A 10,382-nucleotide genomic window follows, 5' to 3' on the forward strand; every position below is an offset into this window, starting at 1 on the left:
ACAGGGTCATTAATTCATATCTGCTGTCCTTCTCTATTTCCCGCACTTAAATATTTCTCCAAATAGATTTCTAGGCCTTCCCAAGAAATGACATAGATCACTCAATGGCCTCTCAATCTCAGTTCCAATTAAGTGTTTGAAGTCAAGAGGTTGGTTAAAGTACAAAACATACTGCTTGGTTGTTTATTATCTGTCAAGCTTCATGGAGGAAATGGTAATTTACAATTGAACCAGTGAAGAAGAAGGTTACAGTATGGAGAGGAAAGGACAGCGGGCAGGTAACTACAAGGGATTACTATTTCCAGGAAGGATGCAGGAGCAGAAACGGGTTGCCTAAAGACAGTGATTTTTAAAACTGTTGAATTCTAATATAAGCTCAGAACAACTATTGAATAAAAATCACTTGAAGTAATAGTGTCTGTGGTTAGATGGATAGTTTGTGCTCATAAGGTTAGGATAGTAGCCCCTTCTAAGTAGGACTGAAGCATCCACACTTTGGTCTTTCTTCTCCTGAGCTTCACATTGTCTCTGAGTTGTTTTATAGGTATTCCGAGCTTTTTGCCTAATATCCAATTATCAGTGAGGACATACCATGTGTTTTCTTTTGTGACCGGGTTACCTTATTTAGGATGATACTTGAGAAGCTCTACCAGAGCCTGAGCAATACAAATGTGGATGCCTGTAGCCAACCATCAGATTGAGCACGGGACCTACAATGGAGGAGTAAGGAGAAAGACTGAAGGAGCTGAAGGTGTTTGTAATCCCATAGGAAGAACTATCAAACAACCTGAATTCCCAGAGTTCCCAGGGTCTAAACCACCAATCAAAGAGTACACAAGGAGGGATGCCTTGCTCCAGCTGCATATGTAATAGAGGATTGCCATATCTGGCATCAATGGGAGGGGAGACCCTTGGTCCTAGGAAGGATCAATGCCCCAGCATAGGCAAAATGATAGGGTGGTGAGGCTGGAGTGGGTGGGTGAGTGGGGTAGTACCCTCATAGAATCAGGGGGAGAGATGATGGGATGGGGGGATTGCAGAGGGGAAACCGGGCAGGGGGATAACATTTGAAATGCAAATAAATAAAATAACCAAACACCAAATAAACAAAAAACAAAAAACAAAAAACAAAACAAAAAAACGGATAGGATAGTACCGGCCAATTTGTAGCTATTAAAGATATAACTTTCTACGTTCAAGGTTTTGCAAACAATTTTTCAGATCAAAGGGACTCTGTAACTGATATATACCCTAATTAAAGAGATTCACAATAAGTAAAAGACATGACAAATAATTTTACCCACGATTCAATGTATTCCTCTATACATAGACATACTCTATATGCTTTTGTTGAGTTACTAATTGCATTAACTTATCATGAAAAATACAAAAAGTCAAGTAAATAAGATCTTGTTTATTTTAATGAATTTTTGTTTTAGAAAGCTTATGAAAAGTCACTAAGACTTGTCTCACATGACATCGTTCCATAGTGTTTAACCTGATCACCCTCATGGGCTCTTAAGAATGTAATGATTTCTTTATGTTTACTGATATACTTATTATTTATTATTATTATTATTATTTTCATTAAAGTTATACCATTTGTATACCTAGTCAAGGAAAGGCTATTTAGTGAAAACAAGATATAAATTTGCAATGAATGTTCCCATAATTGAATTAAGTTAAACACTGTCACTGTTGCTTTACCAATTCAAATGAATGTTTCCAGTAAGTAACAAACATGAAAAGGTGAGGAGGAGGTATCTGTGTATGAAGAATGGTTTTGAAGGAAATACAATGTAAGATAAAAGCAGGTCTAAAGCAATTCATTGTTATTGGAGTTCAATGTGTAGTGCCTATTTATTTGATTTTAAATAAAATGAAGCAAATGAGTAAAATATAGGTCCAAAGGCAAAGTGTTCTTATCATGGGTAATAAAGACCAATGAATAACATTGTACTGAAAACAATCACATGTTGTCAAAAATTAAAGAACAGCAAGAAAGAACACTCAACTCATGTAGAAGTACTAGAAAATAACTTATTTAAAAATCCCTAGTAAGTTTTTAGCATGTTGTTATTTATCCATTCATCTGTAATTTTAAAGAAGAATGTTATGTAAGGTTTCTTCCTTCTCTTGATTGGCAACTGACAACTTTAAGTATCTTGACTTTGCCAGCAGGTAAGTTGAGTTATTCAGAAGTAATCATGTACAAGAACAGAAATCCTCTCCCACTGAACCACATGGAATTTTGCTTTCCCAAATGTAAGTAGAAATACACTAATCTAAGTATGCCATGGCCTTCTTTTACAAATTTTAATCTATGTAAAATTCTTTCATTTGATAAGATAAAATACAAGGAGAGATAATGCAAATAGAAATATTATCAGTGTTAGTATCCTTAATTATATTTTGCATCTTATCTACTATAATATATTCCTTACAACTTTGTATTTTTTGCATATATTTTTTTACAAATATATTTGTAAAAAATTTATTTGTTTATTATAAAAATACATTGTTGATAGGTTTGAGAGTCAAAGATTATAATTTCTTTGGAAATTAGTGATCCAAACAACTAATTATTTTCCTCTAAGATTAATTTTTTGGAATATTCAAGCTCCCTACCAATATCAATAAAATGAAAACCACACTGCCAAGTGAGCCCACGGGGGCATGCGCTAATGCTCTCCAAAATTATAGAAAAATAAAATATAGAATAAAGGACTCAAAGAATAATAAGATATAGGACAAGATGAAGTTAGTGAAATAAAAAAAATGACTTCTGAAAAGGAACCATCCAAAGAAATTGCCATTGTGTGTTTTTTGTAAAGGAAGATATGGAAATATGCTATTAGCATGTTTGGTGAAAAGGTTAGTTGAATGTGTACTAAAGTTAAAATTTTTGGTTGTGACAATAAAGATTTTAGAGAAAATTCACTGCCTTAATGATTTGCAGAAATCATTATGGGAAATCATGTATGGGAAAACAATCTGAAAAATCTATCATCTATTAATTACATTTCCCTTTTATATGTAATATCCGAATGTTAACTGTCGTCTGAACCCTAGCATTTGTGTCTACACGTTAATCTGTATGATGTGCTGTTGCTGTTGTGATGGTGGTATATGAAAAAATACAGAGTTGAGCGGCAGATGGCTCAGTGCGTGAAGTGCCTGGTGTTCAAGTATGAGGACTTAGTAGAGATTCCCAACACAGGGTTGTAAGCGAGACTTACAAGTGAGCATCTGTAATGGCAGATTGTTGGAGTTGAGAAACAGATGGGTTTATGATATTACTGGTCAGTCATTTTAACCAATATGCTGAGCCCTGATTTCAGTGAGAGACATTGTCTCAAAAACATAGTGGGTGGTGGTATGTGACAATGTCTGATATTACATTTATTCATTTCCACATTAATTCCACATATTTCTTTGTGTGCACATAACCAGACATACACCAGAAAAAGAAAATATCCTTCCAAAAATGTTTAGTTTACCCACACTACTTTTTTTCTGTTCTGTTTTTTATTACTCATTCCATTTGTTTCCATCTGAAATGACACCCTACTTCCCAGTTACCCCTCTACCAACCCCCCTATTCCACATCTGCCCTCTGCCCTCCCCTTTGATTGCTTGAGGGTCCTACCTCAACATTCATCTACTGTAGGCCACTGGTCAAGCATCCCTCTACACTGGAGCATCAAAGCTCCCCAGGACTAAGGTCCTCCCCTCCCATTGCTGTCAGTCAAGGCCATCCTCTGCTACATATGTATCTGAAGACATGGATCCTACAGGAAAATTCCTCGGTGGGCGGTCTACATTCTTGAAGAGCTGGGTGGTCAGGCCAGTCTGTTAAGCGAATACTCTGTGAATTCAAATTTCAGTGTCTTTTTCTAAATATTCTTTTAGAGAAAACTATTAAGTATATACCTGGAATATACAATATTTAATTTTTTATATAATTCATATCATGCAAAATTATTGAATCGTAGTAAATACATGCTATGAAAGTCTATATAAAATATATACTTATGATAGTCTTATTTATATTTTAAAATTAAATTTGGTTATATAATCTTGATAGTGTGGGTTTGGTATCCTTTAGGTATCTAGAATAGTTGATGAGTACATTAAGAACATTAAAAAAGCACATTTGTCATAATAGGGATAGAAACTAGAATCAGCTCTTTGGAGATAAATGCAGCTTTGTTTGCTCATTTTTCCATACAGATATATTCTCTAAGCTGATATGGACCTCAGTCTACCTACTCCATTCTTCCAGCTGCTGTGTTCACAGGAATATAACCACCAATGTTGGCTGAACTAGAAATTTTAATTTATTTCAAATTCCATAGTCCAATGATAAAATTATATAGTTTTATGAAAAATGATATAGAGCTATCAGTAGGTACAATTAAAACAATGATAAAATATTTTAAAATATTTAAAAATTAAAATATAACTATAGAAATGACATATTTCTAATTGTTGTGTTTACTACATTATACAATGTAATCTTTATGTTAGGGAAGATTTTAGAGTAACGTACCTAAATTGACAAAATGGATGGACTGGACATTATTAGTGTATATCAGACCATATAGTTTACATAACTGTTATAACTACACTGTTCATTGCATATCTGAGAGAAAAAGCCTTTTTAATGGATGAAAATGGTGAAGTGTTATGGGTTTAGTTTAGTGCTTATATTATGTTAATTGAGTTCTTAAATTACATGGGAATTCACACATCTGCATGTAAGATAGGTCCCTGTCCCCAGTTGTCTCTAACTGGTAGACAAAATTGCTGACAGCCAATGACTGGATAGGGAGAGAGAAGCAGGACTTTAAATTTCCAGGACATGGGACAACAGTAATCGCCATGCAGGGTAAGGAGAAACATCAAGTCTGAAATTTGCAGGAGAGAAAGCAAACCACCATGTAAAAGCCAGGGAAGAGTGGACCCAGGGGCTTCTTCCTTGAGTCTGGGATAGCAGAGATGAAATATAGATTTTTGTCAGTAATAATCCAGGAATATTAGTGGGTCAGTGTTAGCACACTGAGTGGCCCAGATGTTGAGCTGCTTAGGGATTATTAAAAATAAGACTGCATGTGAGTGTGCTGTTCATTCTTGATCCAAAACATCTGGGTGGGTAGCAAGGAGTGCATGCACACCTGCTAGGAAGTTTAGGGTGGATTCAAATATCACTGAATCACAGATCTTTGAGTTCAAGGCCAGCCTTGTCCACAAGGTACCATGACAGCCATGGCTACACAGAAAAACACTGTTTCAAAAACAAATATAAAACAAAACAAAGAGGAAAAAGGCTTTTAAATGAGAAATGATAACCTAAGGACACATCACAGAAGAACAGAGGCTCACTCTGCTCAGGACACAGTGTGTCAGAACATCTGTCACCTTTGTTGTTTCTAAAACAGAATATGAGCCAGGTGCCAGCCCAGATATGTCTGTATAGGTGCACATATAATGTATGCACATATGTATGCATACATTTAGTTTGATTCAATGAATACATCATTTCCAAAGAAGTGTAAACATATTATAATTAGATCAAGAGGTGACAGAATTATTCAGTAGTTTGTCTAAAGCTCTGACTTGACAGCAATAACTAAAGTTCATTTTCAGGGAGCCATCATCTCATAATTCCCAACAATTTCATGAACAACATATGTTGATCTAAAGACAAAATAGTTCAGGTTAAAGCAGTGGTTCTCAGTCTTCCGAATACTGTGACTCTTTAATAAAATACCTCATGTGGTGGCCCACAACCATTGATAACTAATTTTGCTATGTTAGATCATGATGGAAATAACTGTGTTTGCCCATGGTCTTGGTCAACTACCGCAGAGAAGATTTTTAGACCCCAAAGTGGTCCTGACCCACAGGTTGAGAATTATTGTTCTAAAGAAATGTTTTATATATCCGGTCTTGTAAATTTCTTGCCTATTTTGTAGAGAAGTATTTTCTTCAGATCAAATGCAACCTATTCCTAGCAATGTTCACCTCAAATGTTTAGAGCCTTTCTTGGGTAGTGACTTCTAACATACACCTGTAACTTAAGCTATATTGCAGGACTTTCATTTTCTTCTAATTTATTATTTTTTTTAATATTTTTATTTTCTATATTCTTTGTTTACATTCCAAATGATTTCCCCTTTCCCGGATCCCCCCTCCCCATATATCCCATAAACCTTCTTCTCTCCATCCCTTCTCATTGCAATTAAAATATTTCTTCCTTCCCTTTCCTCTCTTCAAACCCACATATGTATATATATATATATATATATATATATATATATATATATATATGTAACCACTGAGGGAATTTTGTTTCTTTGGACCCATTAAACAGGGAACAGGCAAAATTACATATAATGCATTAATCACTATAGTGATTTATGTTAATATATTTACATACATATATCACTTTTACTATAAAAGAAAACAATTATATCCATGTTAAATGCATATGTCACTTATTGTACTGAAATTATCTATTTCAGCTATGTATTAAATACATAAAAAGCCCTACATTCTCATATTAATCAACACAATAGAATAAATAATTTGATTTTAGACCTAAATTTTATTAGATACTTTGACTTTTACTTATAATAGCTGATTTATTTTATGAGACTCTTTTTTAAATATTTTTATTTTCTATGTGCTTTGTTTACGTTCCAAATGATTTCCCCTTTCCAAGATCCTCCCTCCCCATATGTCCCATAACCCTTCCTCTCTCCATCCATTCTCCATTCACATTCCCTCCTTTTTTTCCCTGACCTTATATTCCACTCCAATGCTAGTTCAATCCTTTCCAGGATCAGGACCTTCTCCACACTTCTTCATGGGAGTCATTTGTTATGCGATTTGTGCCTTGGGTATTCAGGGCTTCTGGGCTAGTTAATATCCACTTATCAGAGATTGCATTCCATGTATATTCTTTTGTGACTGGCTTACCTCACTTAGGATGATATTTTCCAGATCAAACCATTTGCCTAAAAATTTTGTGAATTCATTGTTTCTAATTGCTGAGTAGTATTCCATTGTGTAAATATACCACATTTTCTGTATCCATTCCTCCTTTGAAGGGCATCTGGGTTCTTTCCAGCTTCTGGCTATTATAAATAAGGCTGTTATGAACATAATGGAGCATGTGTCTTTATTGCATGCCGGGGAATCCTTTGGGTATATGCCCAAGAGAGGTATAGCAGGGTCCTGCTAAGAGGAAAACTCATAGCCCCGAGTGCCTCCAAACAGAAAATGAAGAGAGCATACACTAACAGCTTAATGACACACCTGAAAGCCCTGGAACAAAAAGAAGCTATTTCACCCAGGAGGAGTAGAAGGCAGGAAATCATCAAACTCAGGGCCGAAATAATCAATCAAGCAGAAACAAAGAGAACCATACAAAGAATTGACAAAACCAGGAGCTGGTTCTTTGAGAAAATCAACAAGATAGATAAACCCTTAGCCAGACTAACCAAAGGGCATAGAGAAAGTATCCAGATTAACAAACTTAGAAATGAAAAGGGAGATATAACAACAGAAACTGAGGAAATTCAAAAAATCATTAGATCCTACTACAAAAGCCTATACTCAACACAACTGGTGAATCTGGAGGAAATGGACAGTTTCCTAGACAGATATCCGACACCAAAACTAAATCAGGATCAAATAGATCAACTAAACAGTCCCATAAAACCTGAAGAAATAAAAAGGGTCATAGAAAGTCTCCCAACCAAAAAAAGCACAGGACCAGGTGGCTTCAGTGCAGAATTCTCAGACCTTCATAGAAGACCTAACACCAATACTCTTCAAACTATTCCACAAAATAGAAGCAGAAGGAACTCTACCCAACTCATTCTATGAAGCCACAATTACGCTGATACCAAAACCACACAAAGATCTAACAAAGAGAGAGATCTTCAGGCCAATTTCTCTTATGAATATTGATGCAAAAATACTTAATAAAATTCTTGCCAACCGAATCCAAGAACACATCAAAACGATCATCCACCATGACCAAGTAGGCTTCATCCCAGGGATGCAGGGACGGTTCAACATAAGGAAATCCATCAATGCTATCCACTACATAAACAAACTGAAAGAAAAAAAACATATGATCATCTCATTAGATGCAAAAAAAGCATTTGACAAAATTCAGCATCCTTAAAATTCATGGAAAGAACAGGAATTCAAGGCCCATACCTAAACATCATTAAAGCAATATACAGCAAACCGGTAGCTAACATCAAATTAAACAGAGAGACACTTGAAGCAATCCCACTAAAATCAGGGACTAGACAAGGCTGTCCTCTCTCTCCATATCTTTTCAATATAGTATTTGAAGTTCTAGCTAGAGCAATTAGAAAACATAAGGAGGTCAAGGGGATACAAATTGGTTAGGAAGAAGTCAAATTATCACTATTTGCAGATGACATGATAGTCTACTTAAGTGACCCGAAAACCTACACCAGAGAACTCCTACAGCTGATAAACAACTTCAGCAAAGTGGCTGGTTATAAAATCAACTCAAGCAAATCAGTTGCCTTCCTATACTCAAAGGATTAGCAGGCTGAGAAAGAAGTTAAGGAAATGACACCCTTCACAATAGCCACAAACAATATAAAGTATCTTGGTGTGACTCTTACCAAACAAGTGAAAGATCTAGATGACAAGAACTTCAGGTCTCTGAAGAAGGAAATCGAAGAAGACCTTTATGAGACTCTTATAAAACCAGAAACACAGAAAGTTATCAGGTAGCCAGCATCAAACTAAATGGAGAGAAACTTGAAGCAATCCCACTGAAATCAGGGACCAGACAAGGCTGCCCCCTTTCTCCTTATCTTTTCAATATTGTACTTGAGGTACTAGCTCAGGCAATTCGACAACATAAGGAGGTCAAAGGGATACAAATTGGAAAGGAAGAAGTCAAACTATCATTATTTGCAGACGACATGATCGTCTACCTAAGTGACCCAAAAAACTCCACTAGAGAGCTCCTACAGCTGATAAACAACTTCAGCAAAGTGGCAGGTTATAAAATCAACTCAAGCAAATCAGTGGCCTTCCTATACTCAAAGGTAAGCAGGCTGAGAAAGAAATTAGGGAAATGACCCCCTTCACAATAGCCCCAAACAGTATAAAGTATCTTGGGGTGACTCTTACCAAACATGTGAAAGATCTTTATGACAAGAACTTCAAGACTCTGAAGAAGGAAATGGAAGAAGACCTCAAAAAATGGGAAAACCTCCCATGCTCATGGATCGGTAGAATCAATATAGTTAAAATGGCCATTTTGCCTAAAGCACTATACAGATTCAATGCAATACCCATCAAAATCCCAACTCAATTCTTCACAGAGTTAGAAAGAGCAATTATCAAATTCATCTGGAACAACAAAAAACCCAGGATAGCTAAAACTATTCTCAGCAACAAAAGAAATTCTGGGGGAATCAGTATCCCTGACCTCAAGCAATACTACAGAGCAATAGTGTTAAAAACTGCATGGTATTGGTACAGTGACAGGCAGGAGGATCAATGGAACAGGATTGAAGATCCAGAAATGAACCCACACACCTATGGCCACTTGATCCTCGACAAAGAGGCTGAAAACATCCAATGGAAAAAAGATAGCCTTTTCAACAAATGGTGCTAGTTCAACTGGAGGTCAGCATGCAGAAGAATGCGAATTGATCCATCCTTGTCTCCTTGTACTAAGCTCAAATCCAAATGGATCAAGGACCTCCACATAAAGCCAGACACTCTGAAGCTAATAGAAAAGAAACTGGGGAAGACCCTTGAGGACATCGGTACAGGGAGAAAGTTTCTGAACAGAACACCAATAGCGTATGCTCTAAGAGCAAGAATTGACAAATGGGACCTCATAAAGTTTTCAGGTACTAAAAGGTAGTGTTCTATTATATCTGTTACTATATACTATCATTATCTCACTTATATCTTAGCATTAAGAAAGTTACTTTTCTATGTCATTCTTTACATGAGCCCACATTGCTATAAACGTGTTCATCAGTCATTGGTAGGAAAGATACCATGGCCATCTGTGCAGAGATAAAATTGCTTATGATCCTGTTGGCCATAGGATGAGTTACTATATTGTTCCACATGTAAAACATTGCTTGTTTGAGTGTGCAATAATGAAGTTACCAGGAAAGTTTATTATCCATCTTGGACCATTTCCTCTCCTTTTTTTTTCCTGCCAGTATCACATCCTCCATGCTGCCACTTAATAGAAAATCACAGACATGCCAACAGAGGACATCACTGCAATCAATGAAATGCTTCCTGTCACACCAGCTGCCTAATCCAATATGACTCCATTGACAATTCAATCT

This window comes from Apodemus sylvaticus, chromosome 11 (genome assembly GCF_947179515.1).
Source record: "Apodemus sylvaticus chromosome 11, mApoSyl1.1, whole genome shotgun sequence".
NCBI lineage: Eukaryota > Metazoa > Chordata > Mammalia > Rodentia > Muridae > Apodemus > Apodemus sylvaticus.